Source organism: Eubalaena glacialis, chromosome 3 (genome assembly GCF_028564815.1).
Source record: "Eubalaena glacialis isolate mEubGla1 chromosome 3, mEubGla1.1.hap2.+ XY, whole genome shotgun sequence".
NCBI classification, from domain to species: Eukaryota; Metazoa; Chordata; class Mammalia; order Artiodactyla; family Balaenidae; genus Eubalaena; species Eubalaena glacialis.
In genome coordinates, this window is record NC_083718.1 from 105,666,007 (window position 1) to 105,689,387 (window position 23,381).

The following is a 23,381-nucleotide window of genomic DNA, read 5'->3' on the forward strand; positions in this document are numbered from 1 at the left end:
AGACAAATAGATCGGTGGAACAGGGTAGAAAGCCCAGAAATAAACCCTCACACCAATGGTCAATTAATGTATAACAAAGAAGGCAAGAATATAAAATGGAGAAAAAACAGTCTCTTCAATAAGCGGTGCTGGGAAAATTGGACAACTACATGTAAAGGAATGAAATTAGAACATTTTCTAACACCATATACAAAAATAAGCTCAAGATGGATTAAAGACCTACATGTAAGACAGGCTACTATAAACCTCCTAGAGGAAAATATAGGCAGAACACTCTTTGACATAAATCACAGCAATTTTTTTGGATCCCTCTCCTAGAGTAATGGAAATAAAAACAAACTAACTAACTAACTAACAAAAATAAATGGGACCTAATTAAACTTGAAAGCTTTTGCTCAGCAAAGGAAACCATAAGCAAAGTGAAAAGGCAACCTATGGACTGGGAGAAAATATTTGCAAACTATGCTACTGACAAGGGATTAATTTCCAAAATATACAAAGAGCTCATAAGCTTAATTAAAAAAAAAAAAAGACAATCCAATCAAAAAATAGGCAGAAGACCTGAATAGACATTTCTCCATAGAAGACATACAGGTGGCCAACAGGTGCTCAATATCATGAATTATTAGAGAAATGCAAATCAAAACTGCAAAGAGGTATCACCTCACACTAGTCAGAATGCCCATCACTAAAATGTCTACACATAATAATGCTGGAGAGGGAACGGAGAAAAAGAAACCCTCCTACACTGTTGGTGGGACTGTAAATTGGTACAGCCACTATGGAGAACAGTATGGAAGTTCCTTAAAAAACTAATAGAGTTATCATATGATCCTACAATCCTACTCCTGGTTATATATCTGGAGAAAACTCTAATTCGAAAAGATACATGCATCTCAATGTTCACAGCAGCACTATTTACAATAGCCAAGACATGGAAGCAGCCTAAGTGTCCATCAACAGATGAATGGATAAAGAGGATGTGTTATATATGCACAGTGGAATATTACTCAGCCATAAAAAAGAATGAAATAATGTCATTTGCAGCAACATGGAGGGACCTAGAGATTATCATATTAAGTGAAGTGAGACAGAGAAAGACAAATATCATATGATATCACTTATATGTGCAATCTTAAAAAAATGATATAAATGAACTTATTTACAAAATAGAAATAGACTTACCAAAATAAAAAACAAATTTTGGTTACCAGAGTGGATAGTGGCAGGGGCAATAAATTAGAAGTTTGGGATTAACATATACACATTACTATGTGTAAAATAGATAAACAACAAAGACCTACTGTATAACACATGGAACTATATTCAGTGTCTTGTAATAACCTATAATGGCAAGGAATCTGAAGAATATATATATATATATATATTATTATGTACTTATATACGTATACATATATATATATATATAACTGAATCACTTTACTGTACACCTGAAGCTAACTTAACATTATAAATTAACTATCCTTCAATTTTAAAAAATGGTTAAAAAAAGACACTTTAAGTGAAAAGTACTTTATTTCATTTGTTTAGGTTATAATAGTCTTAATGACTCATTTCTGAAAATGGCTTAGTATATACACACTCATTTTCATAAACTGAAGCAATCCTACTAGAAAAAAAGGAATTCTTAGTGGAGAAATGAAGAAAAGTTTGATAACTAGGCTAAACATCAAGGGTGCTAAGAAGCTGGAAATCTGATCTACTGAATCTTACCACTAATTTTCTGTCCCCTTTGAGTTCCCATTTTCTTTCCAATTCTGTGAATGGACCTAGACATACTAACACTTCCTACATTTTGAAAGATTATGGGGACTCAAGAAAATAGCTTCATTTATTCACTCAAAAATTGTTTTGTAGTAGTTTGTTTTTTGGTTTTGGTGCCTTTCTTGAGGCCTGCTAAAATGTCATGCACCAAGTGGCATTCAGTATTTGCCAAATGACATAAAAAATGAGTTTAAAATGGAGGGGAAGAAACCTCTATTTAATGATCAAAGAAAGAAGTACAGCAGCAAAAACATCTTTACTTGTAAATATTGGCCCATATTATTAATAATTATTATTAACCTATAATAAGAACCCAGGTAATATAATTTAGTATCAAGAATAAGACAATTATATAAATAACTATAAAATATGACAGAATACAGGAAGTGAGCATGTATTACAAGGTTTAATGAGAAATGAGATATGGGACTCACTGACCAAAATGTTCCATCCTTGAACTTTTATCACTATCCTTTTTCTTCAGTCTCATCCGAGTCTCCAAGCATTGTTTCTTCTACTCCCTCCCTGTTTTTCTCTACCCTCTCTCCTTTCTTCAGTTCCAATCCATTTTAGAGCCCCTGGGTTATCAATCCCTTTTTTGCTAATATCTCAATTTCTCCTATTCAATTATTCATGTTACATCCATTTGGCTATCCATACTGGCCTTCCCTCAGTTCTTCAAAAGTGCCATGCTCATTCCCACTTCACGGCCTTTGCATATGTTGTTTGCTCTGCCTAGAACACTCTTTCATGTCCCCAAATTCCTTTAATCCCCTCCCACTTTGCCTAGCTAGTTCTTCATTCTCCAGATATCTTTCTGCACCTCATCTCAGGGAAACCATACTTGACTCTCAGTTTAAGTTACACCCTTTTAAACATGCTGTACAGACCCTTGTAAAACCCTTGACACCTGAAATTAGTTATCAAGTCTTCTTTTATGTTAGATTATAACCTCCACTAGGGTGGGTTCCAATTCTGTCCCAGTCATTGCTAAATCCCCAGCACTGTTTTCTCATTTGCTACACCTAAGACATTTGATAAATACTTGTTCCATGAATGAATAAACAAAAGGAGAAAGAAACCCTATACATTCAATTGGAATGATCACTCAAGGATTTATGGTGGAGGAAGCCTTGTGAGATAGGCTTTGAAAATGGACACAATAGTGAGAGGCTGTGGAAATAGTTGGTGCTGAGGCTTGGAGACAAGAGAGCTTGAGGGTGCTTGGGGAAGAGTAGACAGTTCAGTTTGGCTGTAGAGTATGGACCATATAGAAGAGTAGGAAAAGATTACATTGGAAAGGAAGGTCAACATAATATGGTGGAGGAAGGCCTGTCTTGAAAATAAATACTTAATTTTGTATTTGCTGATGAGACAATGAAGGAATTGGCTACATAGGCTAAATGAAAAGGGAAAGAGAATGCATGGAGGAAACTTGTTCAAGAACTAAGTGACAGTCCAGCAAAAAGTAATAAAAAACTGGACAGCTGACTGCAGAACATAAATGAAAAAGTAAAAGCAGTAATCAAAAGAATTATATGGGGCTTCCCTGGTGGCACAGTGGTTAAGAATCCGCCTGCCAATGCACGGGACACGGGTTCGAGCCCTGGTCTGGGAAGATCGCACATGCCACGGAGCAACTAAGCCCGTGCACCACAACTACTGAGCCTGCGCTCTAGAGCCCACGGTCCACAACTACTGAAGCCCACGCACCTAGAGTCTGTGCTCCGCAACATGAGAAGCCACTGCAATGAGAAACCCATGCATCACAACGAAGACTAGCCCCCACTCACCACAACTAGAGAAAGCCCGCGCGCAGCAACGAAGACCCAACCCAGCCAAAAATAAATAAATAAAATTAAAATAAAAAAAGAATTATATGTTTAAGGTGTATTCTGTGGAGAAAGACTAAAATGTTTAACTAAAGTATTTGGGGGGAGATAAGAAAAAGAGATAAGCCAGGGTGCTTCCTGAGGTTTCTATAAGAGTAACTGGAAAAATGGTGAAGCCAGGAAAGTTAGGATAATCTGGCTTTAGGGATGGTGAGGGAGGGAAATGATGAGTTTATTTTGTAACATTATTGAGCTGGATTTTTTAAAAACTCGCCTAGAATACTGTAGTCTTGGAGTGAACACTGTAGATCAGTGGCTGAAGATTAATGCAGAACTTCTGCGCTAATGAGATTTTATAATTACATTTCTGGTAATTCCCTTAGTCTGTTTTTCACATGCTTCAAGCCATAGGATAAACATAGTGTGTTGTTTTGGAGAAATAACTGTGCAGAAAATTTGAGGCAATAACCACCAACCAACTTAATCCCTTAACTTAAAAATATTTTTATGTTAAAATAAACAGAAATGTGTTAGAAGAGAAAGCAAGATTCACTTGGATTTTTAAACAACACTCTCAAACTCAAAGAAATGTCATGCTTGGCAAACTGCTTTAGGGTCTATCTTCCTTGCCCCATCTCCCCACCCCTCATTTGGAGTTTCTTTTGCTAAATAAGTTGTCTAAATAGCTTATCCACATCCATTATTGCTGGTAAGTGGTATAGCAAGAATTTTAAACCAGATCTCTCTAGAGCGTGCACTCTTAAAACTACTTCACTATATATTATTAAATAATTCAATGGTATTCGAGTTTTCGTTAACATTGTATTTAGCATCATTCACCAAGTAAATGACAACATAATGACAAACACTGGCAGCTGGTATTTTTCAATAATGAATTAGCAGGGTCTCCAAGAATGCAATCAGAGCAAGTGATTTTTCACAGTGCTTGGGAGAGACCGAAGATGGGATCATCAAAAGGATTAATGTGCTATTTCCTAGTTCAGTGACCATTAATTACATGGGTATGTTAAACCATCTTTCAAACTTTTAAAACATAAAGCTGACATCATTTTCCTGTTCAAAATCTTGAAAGCACAGTTTAGAAAGTCCTTCTCAATCTGGTTCCAAACTATCGTTCAACAATGAATCCCCACACAATCAGCCTCAAATACGCTGGACTTTCAATTAATTAGTTATTTAAGACAACTAAAAATCTTCCAGAAAAAGTAACCTAAAGTTAAGACTTCAAGAGTTAGTAAGGGTTGTTCAGATTAAAATGGGGAAACAGGGTTGGGAAGGAGAGAGCTCCAGGCAAGAACAGGCAGAAACAACATTATGTGGAAGAAAGAGCCAAGTCCACTGAATAGAGTTCACTGAGGGAAGGATGGTAGGAGGTGAGGCTGAAAAGGCAGGTAGGCAAAAGCCAGAAGCCTGAAAGAGGACTTTGTAAGTCATGTGGGATGTGGGCTTTCCCTTCAAGGGCAATGGGAAGTCCACAAATGGTACTGAGCAAGGGGTGACATGCTTAGATCAGACATGCACTTAAGAAAGTTCACTTGGAAATGGTATTAACAGGCACTGTACCACGACTGCTACTTCCAGATGTACACCCTCCACTGACTTCTACAGGTAAATGTGGAAACTGACTAGTGGATTTACTTAACAAAATTGTAGTTTGAAATCTAATCAGATTTTAAAATACGGTAATTAAAAACACAAAGTCTTTTCCCTTAAAGACTTGGGGGTGCATGTTAGTGTGTTTTTTATAAACTTTAGTAACTGTAATAAGCAAATTACTTTGAAGTATTCCATTTTCAAAATGTCACTCAGTGCATGAAATGTGATATTACAGCATTGCCAAACTACTTTATAATCTTTTTAAAAGGTGTTTATTTGAATACACAAATATGATCAATGAATACAGAAGTATATAATCACCAAGAGAAGTTACTAGAGTTTTCATAATGATCTTTTGGCTTTTCCTCTGCTGATATTGGTGCCAAAGAAATTAGGTTATAACTATTGTTTCTCTTTGTGTCTGAAGAAACATTTCCAAGTACAGAATGAATGGAGTTCATTCAGAGGCCTTGCAAATGGGCTGTGACCCCTTATTATGCATAATGGGCCCCAGCAAGGATATTTAGAACAAAACCAACTTTTACTTTTTTTTTATTTTTTATTTTTATTTATTTATGGCTGTGTTGGGTCTTCGTTTCTGTGCGAGGGCTTTCTCCAGTTGTGGCAAGCGGGGGCCACTCTTCATCGCGGCGCGGGCCTCTCACTAGCGCGGCCTCTCTTGTTGCGGAGCACAGGCTCCAGACGCGCAGGCTCAGTAATTGTGGCTCACGGGCCCAGTTGCTCCGCGGCATGTGGGATCTTCCCAGACCAGGGCTCGAACCCGTGTCCCCTGCATTGGCAGGCAGATTCTCAACCACTGCGCCACCAGGGAAGCCCCAACTTTTACTTTTTAACCCATTGACAAGGTCCTACATTTTAAAGGAGCTCTACACACTGGATTTACTTAGGTTTATCTGTTCCTTTATCACAATTTCTATAGAAGAATATTAAGGATGCTAGACAGTCTTCTACTCAGAGAAGGCAGCTGAATCTTTTTTTTTTAATAACAGGGTAAATCACATGTTGTTTAAAACTTAAATTACAGAGGACATAGGATTTTCCAATAGACTAAGCCAGACACAATGACATGCAATAATATTTGAGAAAAAAATAAAGAGAAAGAGAGCTTGGTGGAGAGGGTGAGTCCCTATGAAAGAACAAAGGTGAAAAAGTCATGCATCTTTCAATAAACCTAAGTTTTTGGTTATTACTGTTGTCACTGAATATATCAGGGCTTCATGTACTTTAACTGATTTTTTAAAAGGCAAGAGATGACACTACAACAGTTGGGAGAAGAAGAGGTTATAACCCACTTCCTCCACACCCTCTTGATACTTACCATCAATCCTTTGCGTGGTCTTGGCTTATGCAGTATCCTGTCTCATTATGACTGGACTATGAAGAGTCAAATAACTGTCATCAACAGTGTAGCATCAAACTGAGGGTCCCAGATTTTTGTTAAACATACCCATTTTGTCAACTTAGTCTTTTTTCCTCCCTGTTTAAACCACAGAACAACCTCCTAGAGGTGGCAAGTTCACAGCTGGCAAATTAGCAGAGAAGTAAACTGTAATCTAATGCAATGGCTTCAGAAAAAGTCAAAAGATTTTAATCTGAGAGGAAAGGAATTCCAAATTTTTGACCCACAAGTTCAATATTTAAAGGTTCCCACGTATTTTTTTTAGGAAGGGAACTAATTTATTCCTAGATTGGCCCGGCAGTGGATTTCTCTTTGTCTCAAAGTAATTTGCTGGTTGGACTACAAAGGACACACAGAAACCCAAAGGAAAGAGAGTAACGAGGTAGAAAGGAGATGGATTCTTGGCATGTGCTTGCACATCAGCCTGCATTTCTGAGGGCACATCCAGGGGCTGGCTGAGGAATCTACCTCCCCTGTTTCACTCACCAGCAGGGGATCAGCAATGCTCCCTCACATTGTATACTTTTTTTTTTTTTTTAGCAGCTACTGCTGCTTTTTTTATTTTATTTTTATTTTATTTATTTATTTTTAAAATTTTATTTATTTATTTATGGCTGTGTTGGGTCTTCGTTTCTGTGCAAGTGCTCTCTCCAGTTGCAGCAAGTGGGGGCCACTCTTCATCGTGTTGCGCGGGCCTCTCACTGTCACGGCCTCTCTCGTTGCGGAGCACAGGCTCAGCAATTGTGGTTCACGGGCCCAGTCGCTCCGCGGCATGTGGGATCTTCCCAGACCAGGGCTTGAACCCGTGTCCCCTGCATTGGCAGGCAGATTCTCAACCACTGCACCACCAGGGAAGCCCACATTGTATACTTCTGAAGCACTTGACAGAAACTCTTCTTAATGGAGATATTAAAGATTAAAGAACATTTCTGAGACTGAATCATTTTGGGAAGAAAGAAAACTGTCTAAGTCAAGTGAAACCACCTCTGACAGAGCTCAACTCTTCTTTTCCCAGGAGCTCTTCAAGGGCTAAAGGCTGCAGAGAGATAATTGCTAATTAACCCCTTCATGTAAATATTTATGCAACTTGTCATATATCCAGAGTTGTATTTTTATTATATAAATATTGTGTAATGACTGTACATATATTCTAAGCATTTTATTATATAACAATATTATATAATTACAGTAAAAATAATGGTAGTTTACCTCATTGGGTTGTGGAGAGGATAAAATGAGATCTTAAGTATAAAGCGCTCATAGCCATATTCCTGGTGCACTTAATTGCTCAGAATATGGTCACTACTATAATTATTGCTGTTATGGAAGCTGTTCATGTAAAGCTTTATTTCTTCATCCAGCTACAAATACCTTTTAATGGAGATACCAGAGGCTAAATAGTAACTGAGATTTAAGTGGAATCTGGAAAAAAAAAGATAAACTTTTGATCCAGAGGTATTAATACAGTTTCGAACCACCCCAGGACTTAGATTTCTTGTAGGTGCCTTAATTCCTGAAGTTTGTGAAGAGATTTGCACTTTCAAGAATTTAGGCTTTGGGCTTCCCTGGTGATGCAGTGGTTGAGAATCTGCCTGCCAATGCAGGGGACATGGGTTCGAGCCCTGGTCTGGGAAGATCCCACATGCCGCGGAGCAGCTGGGCCCGTGAGCCACAACTACTGAGCCTGCGCGTCTGGAGCCTGTGCTCCGCAACAAGAGAGGCCGCGATAGTGAGAGGCCCGCGCACGGCGATGAAGAGTGGCCCCCGCTCGCCGCAACTAGAGAAAGCCCTCGCACAGAAACGAAGACCCAACACAGCCATAAATAAATAAATAAATAAAAATTAAAAAAAAAAAGAGAATTTAGGCTTTGATAATGAATTAGGCAATTTGAATCCTGACTAATCCATGACTTAGTCTCTCTATTCCTTAGTTTTCTTGTGTGTAAAATGGAACTAATAGCTCTACCTACACCTCAGGGCTATTGTGAAAATTTTGTAGACCCCTGCTCTTCGGCACAATTACCCATGCATTGAGAATTCCTCAATACCATGATCCATCTGTTTGAGAAATAGCTCCCTCAATCTTTCCTAACTCCCTCTTTATTTGCAAAAGTCTAGGATGACTCACTCCACAGTTACAACATCCAAGATGCCCATGCACCATACTTCAGTTCCTGGCATACTCCAGAGCCCACAATTAGCACCTATATGTACCCTGTCTTTCCCTCTAGAGTCAAAGTGAAAAAAGAGAAACCAGAAGTGGTGGTTTCTATATAGTTATTAGAAGTTAAACAACAACAACAACCACCAAAAATAACTTAGACCAAAAAAGTAAAAAAAAAAAAAAAAGTTACTAAAAAAAATAGTAGCTGGTTCTGGCTTCTGGAACAGAGGAAGGAAGAAAAGTTATGAGATAATAATCTGTTATATTCTACAGGGAGTAGACATACCTAGGTCAAAAGTAAAGAAAATTGGTTGGGTTACTCCCTAGAAAATGACAAGAAAACTGAGGTTCAGAAAAGTTAAATGAAGAAGTAAGTATTCAAAGCAAAAAAACAAAAACAAAACACAAACAAACATGCAAAAAGTTAACTGAGAGTTCCGCGTAGGTGTGTTATGAAATTCTTGCTCACTATGCCCACCTTGAAGCAAGAGAAGGGGATTATTGTAACATCCCAAGTTGGAAATATGAATATATTTTCTGGGTAAAGTTATTAAATAGAGTGATTATTTATATATTGGGTTTAATAGAATTTTGCAAGTGGCCTAAAAATGCATACAGTAATAATAACTGCCATTTAATTAAATGCCAATGTAGTAGATGTTTTTCTGATTTTGCCATTCAACATTCATTCTCCTTTCTTCTGATAACACTACTTACATCTCCTTTGGGGAACCATGTTCCCTGTGCCTTCTGTCCTTATGCTTTGGATGGAGATGAAATCATCCCTGATTCTGGAGTTAGGTATGTGATCTAGGTCTGGACAATGAAAACATTGAAGTTCCCTGGACCTACAATTATTTCAGGGCTGGAAACATGCAAAAGTGGATTTAATCAAAGTGAGGCCAGGACTTTTGCAGGTATTTCTGAGGAGAGTTGACCCTTTTTTCTGTTAGATTGGAAATCGGGAAGATGTTAATATAGAGTTGCTAGGAGTCAGCATTAAGAACTTCTTTCAAAATAAAGCAAATATCAAGAAAAGCAGGCTGAAGAAATGCATCGAGATCAAATCCTGAGAGTATTGTTTGAACCCTTAATATCTTGGTAAAGAAAGGTAATTAATTTTTTAAAATTTTAACCAGTTTTTTTTCCTTCCTTCCTTCTTTCCTTTTTCCTTCCTCCTTCCCTCCCTTCCTCCCTTCCTTCTTTCCTTCATTTCTTTTATGCCTGCAACTGAGAGTGTTAATACAATCTATTTTATGTTAGCCAGTATATATACTTTTTCTTTAACCCACAAAACAATCCTATGGCTGGGCATAATTATTCTCATTTTCAGATCACGACTGAGGAATTCCATGGTCATGCACCTAATATGCCACAATGCTATGATTTAACTTCAGGCCAGTCCAAAGCAGGTGGTCTTCACTACACTCCCTGCTCTCAGAGAACAGGGCTCCTAAGGGACCAAGCCTTGAGGTTTCAACAACTCACATATCCCAATAATTTAGAGGCCATATCTATATAAGAGACATGATGTGACAATAACACATTTGCTTTGGCCTGTGATTGAAAATAAATGCTTTACTTTTGAAAATGTAGTGATTCCTTGACCAGGCCACATTTTTTAAAAATTTATTTTATTGGAGTAAGTTGATTTACTATGTTGTGTTAGTTTCTGGTGTGCATACAGGCACTTTTTAGAATATTACTGAAATAATTGTCATAAACAAGTCATTTATAAAATGTATTTCTTTAAAGCAAATTGTATTTTCCACTTTTAGCTTAATGTCAGGTATATGTCCAAGAGAAAATTTTTATACTCATTCATTCTATAACAGACATTTAGAGATGTTTAGACATTTAGAGCATATCAGGCACTAAGCAATGGAGTATCTGTACTGGGTTGCCTAGAACAAAAATTTGCCTGAAGTGGTTATATCCACTTCAGGATATATGTGTTATATCCTGTGTGGCAATGTAACACTTTCCTTTACATGTGAAACTTCATAGGGAATCACTTTTTTTCAAAGGATAAGACCCTGAGAGGCAGTACTGAATAAACCTCTCTGTGTCTCAGTTTCCTCATGAGTAAAATGAGGATGATACTAAGAGTACTATTATTAGTAGTACCCCATCCTCTGCTAAGTTTCTCAGTTAAGTGAATTTCTGACTTAACTATCTAGCTTTTAAGTTTGAATATTTATAGATTTGATTTTCACAGGATTCGATTCACTTTTATCTCTCTCATGCTCTTTCACACACATACGAATATGCTACATAAATTATCTCCCAAAATGAGCAAGTTATAATACATGCCCAGCATTGAAATATAAGTTAAATTGTATTTTATCAAAGAACCAAAGATCGTTGATATATAAAATGAATAAGGGAATATATCAACACAGTTTTCATTATAAAAATACATTGTTTAAAATACCTCTCTTCTCAAATTTTCTGTTAAAGTTAATGTAGCCATGTGGCTTATATAAGTTTTAACAAAACCAAAGCCAAGTATAACCATTTAAAGTATGGTGACTTCAGAACAGTGACAGTATGGTTATTTAAATAATGTTATGTTGTGTGCACATATTCTGTCTTTCTATCTATTTAGACGAGAGAGGATAGGCTAAGGCAATAGGGAAATCTCTCAAATAAACTTGGAAATTAGAGAAATTTCCCTTTATTCTTCTTACCATAATAAGCTAGAATGGATCATTGGAATCTATTTCAAACAAATCAAAAGTCTCTTAGTATATTTGTATTGCAAAGACCAAAACGTCTAAGTTGTCACCTCAGAGCAGCAGATAGCTTAGAAAACAAACACATTGATTTTCCAGCTTTCTTGAGTTATGAGTCACAGATAAAAATTGTGTATATTTAGATTATACAACATGATTTTTTAAAGGTGTACAATGTGATGATTTCAGATATTATACATTGTGGAATGATTACCAAAACCAAGTTAACACATCCATCACCTCGCAGAGTTACCTGTTTTGTGTGTGTGGTGAGAACACTTAAGGTCTACTCTCTTAGGAAATTTCAAGTATACATTATGGTATCATTGACTATAATCACCATGCTGTACAATGGATCCTCAGAACTTATTCATCTTATAAATGAAAATCTGTACCCTTTGACCAACATCTCCCCACTCTTCCCCAGTCCCTGGCAACCACCAGTCTACTCTCTGATTCTATGAATTTGATTTTTTTAAATTCCACGTATATGTGAGATCATACACTATTTGTCTTTCTGTGTCTGGCTTATTTCACTTAGCATAATGCCTTCTAGTTTTATCCGTGTTGTTACAAATGGCAGGATTCCTTTTTTATGGCTGAATAATATTCATATATATATTAGTAATATATATATATATATATACTATGTAATATATACTGTCTATATGTATATATAATTTTCTTATTCATTCATTCATACACAGAAGTTGTTTCCATATCTTGGCTACTGTGAATAATGCTGCAATGAACATGAGAGTGCAGATATCTCTTCAAGAGACTGATTTCATGTCCCACCCAGAAGTGGAATTGCTGGGTCATGCGATGGTTCTATTTTTAACTTTCTGAGGAATACCCATATTGTTTTCCATAATGGCTGTATCAATCTACATTTCCAATAACAGTGCACAAGGGTTCCCCTTCTCTACATTCTTGTCAATGCTTATCTCTAGTACTTTTGATAATAGCTTTCCTAAAACCTGTGAGGTGATATCTCATTGTGGTTTTTTTTAAAATTAATTAATTAATTTATTTATTTATTTATTTATGGCCGTGTTGGGTCTTCGGTGATGCACGCGGGCTTTCTCTAGTTGCGGCAAGTGGGGGCTGCTCTTGGTTGCAGTGTGCAGGCTTCTCATTGCAGTGGCTTCTCTTGTTGTGGAGCACGGGCTCTAGGCACACGGGCTTCAGTAGTTGTGGCACACGAGCTCAGTAGTTGTGGCTCGCGGGCTCTAACCGCAGGCTCAGTAGTTGTGGCACACAGGCTTAGTTGCTCCGTGGCATGTGGGATCTTCCCCGACCAGGGCTCAAACCCGTGTCCCCTGCATTGGCAGGCGGACTCTTAACCACTGCGCCACCAGGAAAGTCCTGAGTGTGGTTTTGATTTCCATTTCTCTGACAATTAGTGATATTGAGCAACTTTTCATATACCTGTTAGCCATTTTTGTCTCTCTTTGGAAAAATGTCTCTTCAGGTCCTTTGCCTATTTTTCAACCAGGTTATTTGTTTTTTTGCTGTTGAGTTGTATGAGTTCTTTGAATATTTTGTATACTAATCTCTTATCAGATATATGGTTTGCAAGTATTTATTTTCCCATTTTGTAGGTTGCCTCTTCATATTAATTTTTTCCTTTGCTGTATAGATTTTTAGTTTGATATACTCTCAGTTGTTTATTTTTGCCTTTGTTGCCTGTGATTTTTGTGTCATATCCAAAAAATCATTGTGCAGACCAATGCCAAGAAGTTTTTTCCCTATGTTTTCTTCTAGGAGTTTTATGGTTTCAGGACATATATTTAAGTCTTTAATCCATATTAAGTTGATTTTTGTGTAAGGTGTAAGATAAAGGTCCAGTTTCATTCTTTGTTTTTTTGAATATTATTTTATTTATTTTTTTATACAGCAGGTTCTCATTAGTTATCCACCTTATACATATTAGTGTATACATGTCAATCCCAATCTCCCAACTTATCACACCACTCCTCCCCAGCACCACTTTCCCCCTTGGTGTCCATATGTTTGTTCTCTACTTCTGTGTCTCAGTTTCTGCCCTGCAAACTGGTTCAACTGGACCATTTTTCTAGGTTCCACATATATGTGTTAATATACTATATTTGTTTTTCTCTTTCTGACTTACTTCACTCTGTATGACAGTCTCTAGATCCATCCACATCTCTACAAATGACCCAGTTTCATTCCTTTTTATGTCTGAGTATTATTCCATTGTATATATGTACCACATCTTCTTTATCCATTCATCTGTCGATGGGCATTTAGGTTGCTTCCATGTCCTGGCTATTGTAAATAGTGCTGCAATGAACATTGGGGTGCATGTGTCTTTCTGAATTATGGTTTTCTATGGGTATATGCCCAGTAGTGGGATTGCTGGGTCATATGGTAATTCTATTTTTAGTTTTTTAAGGAACCTCCATACTGTTCTCCATAGTGGCTGTATCAATTTACATTCCCATCAATAGTGCAAGAGGGTTGCCTTTTCTCCACACCCTCTCCAGCATTTGTTGTTTGTAGATTTTCTGATGATACCCATTCTAACTGGTGTGAGGTGATACCTCATTGTAGTTTTGATTTTCATTTCTCTAATAATTAGTGATGTTGAGCAGCTTTTCATGTGCTTCTTGACTATCTGTATGTCCTCTTTGGAGAAATGTTTATTTAGGTCTTCTGCCCATTTATTGATTGGGTTGTTTGTTTTTTTAATGTTGAGCTGCATGAGCTGTTTACATATTTTGGAGATTAATCCTTTGTCCATTGATTCATTTGCAAATATTTTCTCCCATTCTGAGGGTTGTCTTTTCGTCTTGTTTGTAGTTTCCTTTGCTGTGCAAAAGCTTTTAAGTTTCATTAGGTCCCATTTGTTTATCTTTGTTTTTATTTCCATTACTCTAGGAGGTGGATCAAAAAAGATCTTGCTGTGATTTATGTCAAAGAGTGTTCTTCCTATGTTTTCCTCTAAGAGTTTGATAGTGTCCGGTCTTACATTTAGGTGTCTAATCCATTTTGAGTTTATTTTGTGTATGGTGTTAGGGAGTGTTCTAATTTCATTCTTTTACATGTAGCTGTCCAGTTTTCCCAGCACCACTTATTGAAGAGACTGTCTTTTCTCCAGTCTATATCCTTGCCTCCTTTGTCATAGATTAGTTGACCATAGGTGCATGGGTTTATCTCTGGGCTTTCTATCCTGTTCCATTGATCTATATTTCTGTTTTTGTACCAATACCATATTGTCTTGGTTACTGTAGCTTTGTAATATAGTCTGAAGTCAGGGAGTCTGATTCCTCCAGCTCCATTTTTTTCCCTCAAAACTGCTTTGACTATTCAGGATCTTTTGTGTCTCCATACAAATTTTAAGACTTTTTGTTCTCGTTCTGTAAAAAATGCCATTGGCAATTTGATAGGGATTGCATTGAATCTGTAGATTGCTTTGGGTAGTATAGTCATTTTCACAATATTGATTCTTCCAATCCAAGAACATTGTATATCTCTCCATCTGTATCATATTTAATTTCTTTCATCAGTGTCTTATAGTTTTCTGAATACAGGTCTATTTTTTCCCTAGGTAGTTTTATTCCTAGGTATTTTATTCTTTTTGTTGCAATGGTAAATGGGAGTGTTTCCTTAATTTCTCTTTCAGATTTTTCATCATTAATGTATAGAAATGCAAGAGATTTCTGTGCATTAATTTTGTATCCTGCAACTTTACCAAATTCATTGATTAGCTCTAGTAGTTTTCTGGTGGCATTTTTAGGTTTCTCTATGTATAGTATCATGTCATCTGCAAACAGTGACAGCTTTACTTCTTCTTTTCCAATTTGTATTCCTTTTATTTCTTTTTCTTCTCTGATTGCCATGGCTAGGACTTCCAAAACTACATTGAATAATAGTGGTGAGAGTGGACATTCTTGTCTTATTCCTGATCTTAGAGGAAATACTTTAAGTTTTCCACCATTAAGAATAATGTTTGCTGTGGGCTTGTCATATATGGCCTTTATTATGTGGAGGTAGGTTCCCTCTATGCCCACTTTCTGGAGAGTTTTTGTCATAAATAGTGTTGAATTTTGTCAAAAGCCTTTTCTGCATCTATTGAGATGATCATATGATCTTCATTCTTCAATTTGTTAATATGGTGTATCACTTTGATTGATTTGTGTATATTGAAGAATCCTTGCATCCCTGGGATAAATCCCACTTGATTATGGTGTATGATCCTTTTAATGTGTTGCTAGATTCTGTTTGCTAGTATTTTGTTGAGGATTTTTGCCCCTATATTCATCAGTGATATTGGTCTGTAATTTTCTTTTTTTGTAGTATCTTTGTCTGGTTTTGGTATCAGGGTGATGGTGGCCTCATAGAATGAGTTTGGGAGTGTTCCTTCCTCTGCAACTTTTTGAAGAGTTTTAGAAGGATGGGTGTTAGCTCTTCTCTAAATGAGAGAATTCACCTGTGAAGCCATCTGGTCCTGGACTTTTGTTTGTTGGAAGATTTTTAATCACAGTTTCAATTTCGTTACTTGTGATTGGTCTGTTCATATTTTCTATTTCTTCCTGGTCCAGTCTTGGAAGATTATAACTTTCTAAGAATTTGTCCATTTCTTCCATACTTCCATACTTCATTTTATTGTCCTAGAGTTGCTTTTAGTAGTCTCTTAGGATGTTTTGTATTTCTGCAGTGTCTGTTGTTACTTCTCCTTTTTCATTTCTAATTTTATTGATTTGAGTCCTCTCCCTCTTTTTCTTGATGAGTCTGGCTAATGGTTTATCAATTTTGTTTTCTTCTCCAAGAACCAGCTTTTAGTTTTATTGATCTTTGCCATTATTTTCTTTGTTTCTATTTCATTTATTTCTGCTCTGGTCTTTATGATTTCTTTCCTTCTGCTAACTTTGGGTTTTGTTTGTTCTTCTTTCTCTAGTTCCTTTAGGTGTAAGGTTAGATTGTTTACTTGAGATTTTTCTTGTTTCTTGAGGTAGGATTGTATTGCTATAAACTTCCCTCTTAGAACTGCTTTTGCTGCATCCCATAGGTTTTGGATCATTGTGTTTTCATTGTCATTTGTCTCTAGGTATTTTTTGATTTCCTCTTTGATTTCTTCAGTGATCTCTTGGTTATTTAGTAACGTATTGTTTAGCCTCCATGTGTTTGTGTTTTTTACTTTTTTTCCCTGTAATTCATTTCTAATCTCATAGCGTTGTGGTCAGAAAAGATGCTTGATATGATTTCAATTTTCTTAAATTTACTGAGGCTTGATTTGTGACCCAAGATGTGATCTATCCTGGAGAATGTTCCATGCACACTTGAGAAGAAACTGTAATCTGCTGTTTTTGGATGGAATGTCCTATAAATATCAATTAAATCTATCTGGTCTATTGTGTCATTTAAATCTTCTGTTTCCTTATTTATTTTCATTTTGGATGATCTGTCCATTGGTGTAAGTGAGGTGTTAAAGTCCCCCACTATTATTGTGTTACTGTTGATTTCCTCTTTTATAGCTTTTAGCAGTTGCCTTATGTATTGAGGTGCTCCTATGTTGGGTGCATATATATTTATAATTGTTATATCTTCTTCTTGGATTGATCCCTTGATCATTATGTAGTGTCGTACCTTGTCTCTTGTAACATTCTTATCTTAAAGTCTATTTTATCTGATATGAGTATAGCTACTCCAGCTTTCTTTTGATTTCCATTTGCATGGAATATCTTTTTCCATCCCCTCACTTTCAGTCTGTATGTGTCCCTAGGTCTGAAGTGGGTCTCTTGTACACAGCATACACATGCGTCTTGTTTCTGTAACCATTCAGCGAGCCTGTGTCTTTTGGTTGGAGCATTTAATCCATTCACGTTTAAGGTAATTATCGATATGTATGTTCCTATTACCATTTTCTTAATTGTTTTGGGTTTGTTTTTGTAGGTCCTTTTTTTCTCTTGTGTTTCCCACTTAGAGAACTTCCTTTAGCATTTGTTGTAGAGCTGGTTTGGTGGTGCTGAATTCTCTTAGCTTTTGCTTTTCTGTAAAGCTTTTGCTTTCTCCATCGAATCTGAATGAGATCCTTGCCGGGTAGCGTAATCTTGATTGTAGGTTCTTCCCTTTCATCCCTTTAAATATGTCATGCCACTCCCTTCTGGCTTGTAGAGTTTCTGATGAGAAATCAGCTGTTAACCTTATGGGAGTTCCCTTGTATGTTATTTGTTGTTTTTCCTGTGCTGCTTTCCATAATTTCTCTATGTCTTTAATTTTTGCCAATTTGATTACTATGTGTCTCGGCGTGTTTCTCCTTGATTTTATCCTGTATGGGACTCTCTGCCCTTCCTGGACTTGGGTGGCTATTTCCTTTCCCATGTTAAGGAAGTTTTCGACTATAATCTCTTCAAATATTTTCTCGGGTCCTTTCTCTCTCTCTTCTCCTTCTGGCACGCCTATAATGCGAATGTTGCTGCATTTAATGTTGTCCCAGAGGTCTCTTAGGCTGTCTTCATTTCTTTTCATTCTGTTTTCTTTATTCTGTTCCACAGCAGTGAATTCCCCAATTCTGTCTTCCAGGTCACTTATCCGTTCTTCTGCCTCAGTTATTGTGCTATTGATTCCTTCTAGTGTGGTTTTCATTTCAGTTATTGTATTATCCATCTCTGTTTGTTTGTTCTTTAATTCTTCTAGGTCTTTGTTAAACATTTCTTGCATCTTCTTGATCTTTGCCTCCATTCTTTTTCCGAGGTCCTGGATCATCTTCACTATCATTATTCTGAATTCTTTTTCTGGAAGGTTGCCTATCTCCACTTCTTTTACTTGTTTTTCTGGGGTTTTATCTTGTTCCTTCATCTGGTATATAGCCCTCTGTCTTTTCATCTCATCTATCTTTCTGTGAATGTGGTTTTAGTTATACAGGCTGCAGGATTGTAGTTCTCTTGCTTCTGCTGTCTGCCCTCTGGTGGATGAGGCTATCTAAGCGGCTTGTGCAAGTTTCCTGATGGGAGGGACTGGTGGTGGGTAGAGCTGGCTGTTGCTCTGGTGGGCAGAGCTCAGTAAAACTTTAATCCGCTTGTCTGCTGATGAGTGGGGCTGGGTCCCTTCCCTGTTGGTTGTTTGGCCTGAGGCGACCCAACACTGGAGCCTACCCGTGGTCTTTGGTGGGGTTAATGGTGGACTCTGGGAGGGCTCACACCAAGGAGTACTTCCCAGAACTTCTGCTACCAGTGTCCTTGTCCTCACGGTGAGACACAGCCACCCCCCGCCTCTGCATGAGTCCCTCCAACAATAGCAGGTAGGTCTGGTTCAGTCTCCTATGGGGTCACTGCTCCTTCTCCTGGGTCCTGATGCACACACTACTTTGTGTGTGCCCTCCAAGTGTGGAGTCTCTGTTTCCCCCAATCCTGTCGAAGTCCTGCAGTCAAATCCTGCTAGTCTTCAAGGTCTGATTCTCTTGGAATTCCTCCTCCCATTGCAGGACCCCCAGGTTTGGAAGCCTGACGTGGGGCTCAGAACCTTTACTCCAGTGGGTGGACTTCTGTGGTATAAGTGTTCTCCAGTTGGTGAGTCACCGACCCAACAGTTATGGGATTTGATTATATTGTGATTTCGCTCCTCCTACCATCTCATTGTGGCTTTTCCTTTGTCTTTGGATGTGGGGTATCTTTTTTGGTGAGTTCCAGTGTCTTCCTGTCGATGATTGTTCAGCAGTTAGTTGTGATTCTGGTGCTCTCGCAAGAGGGAGTGAGGGCACGTCCTTCTACTATGCCATCTTGAACCAATCTCCAGTTTCATTCTTTTGCATGAAATATACGTTTCTTTTCATGCTTATACAATGCTGAATGGAGCCATATGGTGTAATGATTAAGAAAACGAACACTGGTGCCAGATAAGTGTGGGTTCAGATTCATGTTCTGGAACTCACTGTGTAACTCTTGCTAAGGTTCTTAGACTAAACATTTAACATGGTTCTTGGTATTTGGTAAGCACTCAATAACAGTAGCTTATATATGTCCATATAAGTATATATGTATAACAATGCTAGATTTATAAAATAAAAATCTCCATAGTAGACTTCAGTGATAAATGAAATACTATAAGTAAAAACAACTATTCATCATTGAAGTTTCTTTATTAGTAACACATAGAGAACCATAAAATTCAGATCCTTAATGTAGCTTTATGAATTAAGAGGTGAATCACTTAAGCATATACAAAGGGCTAGATAAATGCCAGGAAGATGTTACACTGCTAGAGAGTAGTTCTTTATATTACTGTTTAACTATTTTAACTATATTAGCCAGACATCAGTTCAAATTCAGTATTAAATATTATGTTGTATGTTGTTCTATACTTGATTTTAAATGAATCATAATGTTCAATTATAGGATTTGGCATTATTACTTTTTAAGGTTTTTATATCCTTGATAATATGAACATTCAGTTTAGCTTCAGTTACACAATATAAGATTTTTTTATCACACAATTATTCTTTCAAAGTTGAATGTGCATGCACAAATGTCCAGTGTGTAGACAGCTGTCCAAACAATAAGACTTCTATGTATCAGGACAGGTGCTGTTATTATCCTGCAAACCCATAACACAAGTGTTCATTTATAAAAGATTTGGAGGAAAAAGACTTAATAAACATAAAAAATAAATAATTCAGTATCTCAGTAGTAAAACAAAGTGATGAATTTCAATTTATTCCATGCACAAGAAACAAAGAAATTTCAATGAAAATTTAGAGAAAATTATAGGAGGTTGTCCACTGCTATGGAAGTATTTTGATACCACATAGTAATACCTGATTTGGGATATTTATTACAGCTAGCTAAGAAGTCCAAGGCACTGCTTCAAAGTGTTACTAAGAATCACTTGGTATGTTTACAAAACCTAAAGAATCAACTTAATTTACAAATTTTGAGACAAGAGCTACTACAGGGCAAGGGTAAACTTACTCATCATGGTTTGCCAGTACCTCTCACAAATTAGGCACTGAATGTATGAAGGAGCACGGCTGACTGAAGACCCACACATACTGGAAGAAAAGCTGCACCATGGTCAATCTGCACTTTCCCATAGGCGTAAAATCAATGGCCAGATGATCAAAAGCAATGGTTCTCAATTAGGGGTGATTTTGCCCCCCAGGGGACATTTGACATTATCTGGGGTCATTTTGGGGGGTCACAAATGACAAGAGGGCTGTCACCTAGAGGGTAGAGGCTAGAGATTCTGCCAAACATCCTATAATGCACTGGTCAGCTCCACACAACAAAAATTTATCTGGCCCAAAATGTCAATAGTGCTAAGGTTGAGAAACTCCTCTAATATTCAGAAGTTAACTGAATATTAATGACAGCATTAGACAGTCATCCAGAGCCAAACCCACCAAACCCTGCCTCGTTTACATAAAAAAGTTTCATTATACAGTTGAGTACATATTTTCCAAAAATGAAAAGCTACCGAAATGGAAATGTGGAAGTAAAATGAAAAGCCTTCCATTTTCTCTCAGCTAATAGACAATTTTTCATATATCTTTGTTTATCACCACATGTGATATTTAGGAACTGTGGTTGAACATAAGTTACAATGGAATGCTAACACAGAAGACATTTCATTTCTACTAGAAAATAAATTGACTTCTGTTAGTGAGACATCGAAAAAGGTCAAACATGGAAGGGCTAGATTTGTACTCAATATTGGCATGAGAATACTGAAATAGGAAAGGTAAAGACGATAATGATAATGAAGATAGTTAACATCTTTTGAGTGCTTTCCATTTGCCAGGTACTATACTAAGCACTTTCCATATGTTTTCATGTAATTGGTAAGTTCTACCAATTTCAGAAATTAAGTGTTCCAATAAGAACATTATTTGCTCATTTATACAAAATTGTATTATAATTTCTCTTGTACATATTCCTCCCCTCCTCTAGACTGAGATCTTCTGGAGGACATGGTCTCTTGTCTTATTCATCACTGTGTTCCCAAGGACCTAGCACCTTATCACAAAATAATGCATTCATTAGAGGCGTGTTACATGAAGAAGGGTATCACTGCTCAATAAAACAGCTTCTTTCTCTTCATGGACTAATATTTACAAAATACTCTCATATACATGTTTGTCTATAATATACCACTCTGAGAAAGGTAAATAAAGAAGTTTCTGCCCTCTGAGTTTCTGTATTATAGCGAATAAGGGAGAATAGAAAAGAAGGTCATATGCCCTCCCTCTAAATGTCACAATCAAAAATAATATATAAATTATTATTGTAACCAAGCAATATTGGCAATAGTATAGGTCTGACCAAACTGAATGGAGATTATATGCTCTCAGAGTACGGACTGGGTGAGTAAACATAATATATAACACCTTCCAACTTCTTTCAACACAAACGATTTCTGTGTTTGTTTTCTTTTCTTTTTTTAAAATTTATTTAATTTATTTATTTTTGGCTGCTTTGGGTCTTCGTTGCTGCGGGCTTTCTCTAGTGGCCATGAGTGGGGGCTACTTTTCGTTGCGGTGCGCGGGCTTCTCATTGCGGTGGCTTCTCTTGTTGCAGAACACGGGCTCTAGGCGCGCGGGCTCGGTAGTTGTGGCGCCCGAGCTTACTTGCTCCATGGCATGTGGGATCTTCCCGGACCAGGGCTCGAACCCATGTCCCCTGCATTGGCAGGCAGATTCTTAACTACTGCGCCACCAGGGAAGTCCCTGTGTTTGTTTTCTTAGATGAGAAAAAAGTCCTCTGGGATAGTCTCTGGTCACTTTTGAGTTAGTCTCCAGCAGCCGATCCCTTCTCAGTCTGCTACCCAATGAGTGGAAAGACCCCAAAGTGGGCTGCCAGAAAGCTGCAACACATGCAAAGCACTTGTAGTCCTTCTTGTTTTCTTATTTTTCCTGTTTTCGTTGGCAGAATTTTCCCCCTGCCCAAAGCAGAGCTGCAAATGAAAGCAGCTGCCCAAAGTGGAAGAAATTCAAAGACCAGGGAAGAAAGAGAGAGGAGGTAGGGTCAAATGAGGAAAACAACTGAGGACAACAAGAAGACTCTTGGCAACTCTGCCTTGTACAAAAGTCTAAACAGAAAAACATACCAGGGGACGGATGGACAGGTAACAGCCATGGCAAAGTGATGCACCTATAGGCTTTCAAGTGACAATAACTGAGTATTACATTTTTACACTGATTCACAAACTTTTCATGCCAGAAGTATTTCTAAGTATTTTCCTCTGAATTCCTGGTGGTTACTCTTTGGGTTCCTGTCGTATATTCATTCGTGTTTCTGAATCATGCCACAGATGAAAATCTATTTGAAATTATTGTATAAATTTCTTCTTTTGGTTTTATAACTTAAAGGTTATCAAGGAAATATAGGTATGTTTATTTTGGAACCTGAATTCAATAAGTACATTTAGAGAAATTAGTGTATATCCTAGCATTTATTATTTTAACTACAAGGTTTAGTGCTTTATTAGATATTAAAATTTGATCTTGAAATTATTATAAAGGAATTATTGTTAAAATATTGTAAATACTTTCTTTTGAGGAAGAACTTAAAAGAAGTAAAATACATACAACTTATGGGACATTTCAGAATGTATTTTTAAAGTAGATTTAAAGAATATATAAATATCTCACTGTATCTTAGGATTTTTGGAAGACTTTTATGTTGTAAATTAATTTTATATACTTATAATTAAATGCCGAATGTATATGAATGCTAGCATGCTGGAATTCCAAAACACATTGGAAAAAATGATGGAGCGCACAGATTCTGGGAAGCAACTTGTCTGAATATATTTGCAAGCTCAAGTATCTACATTTTTAGCACAAAAACTCTTCTATTTCTCCTTTA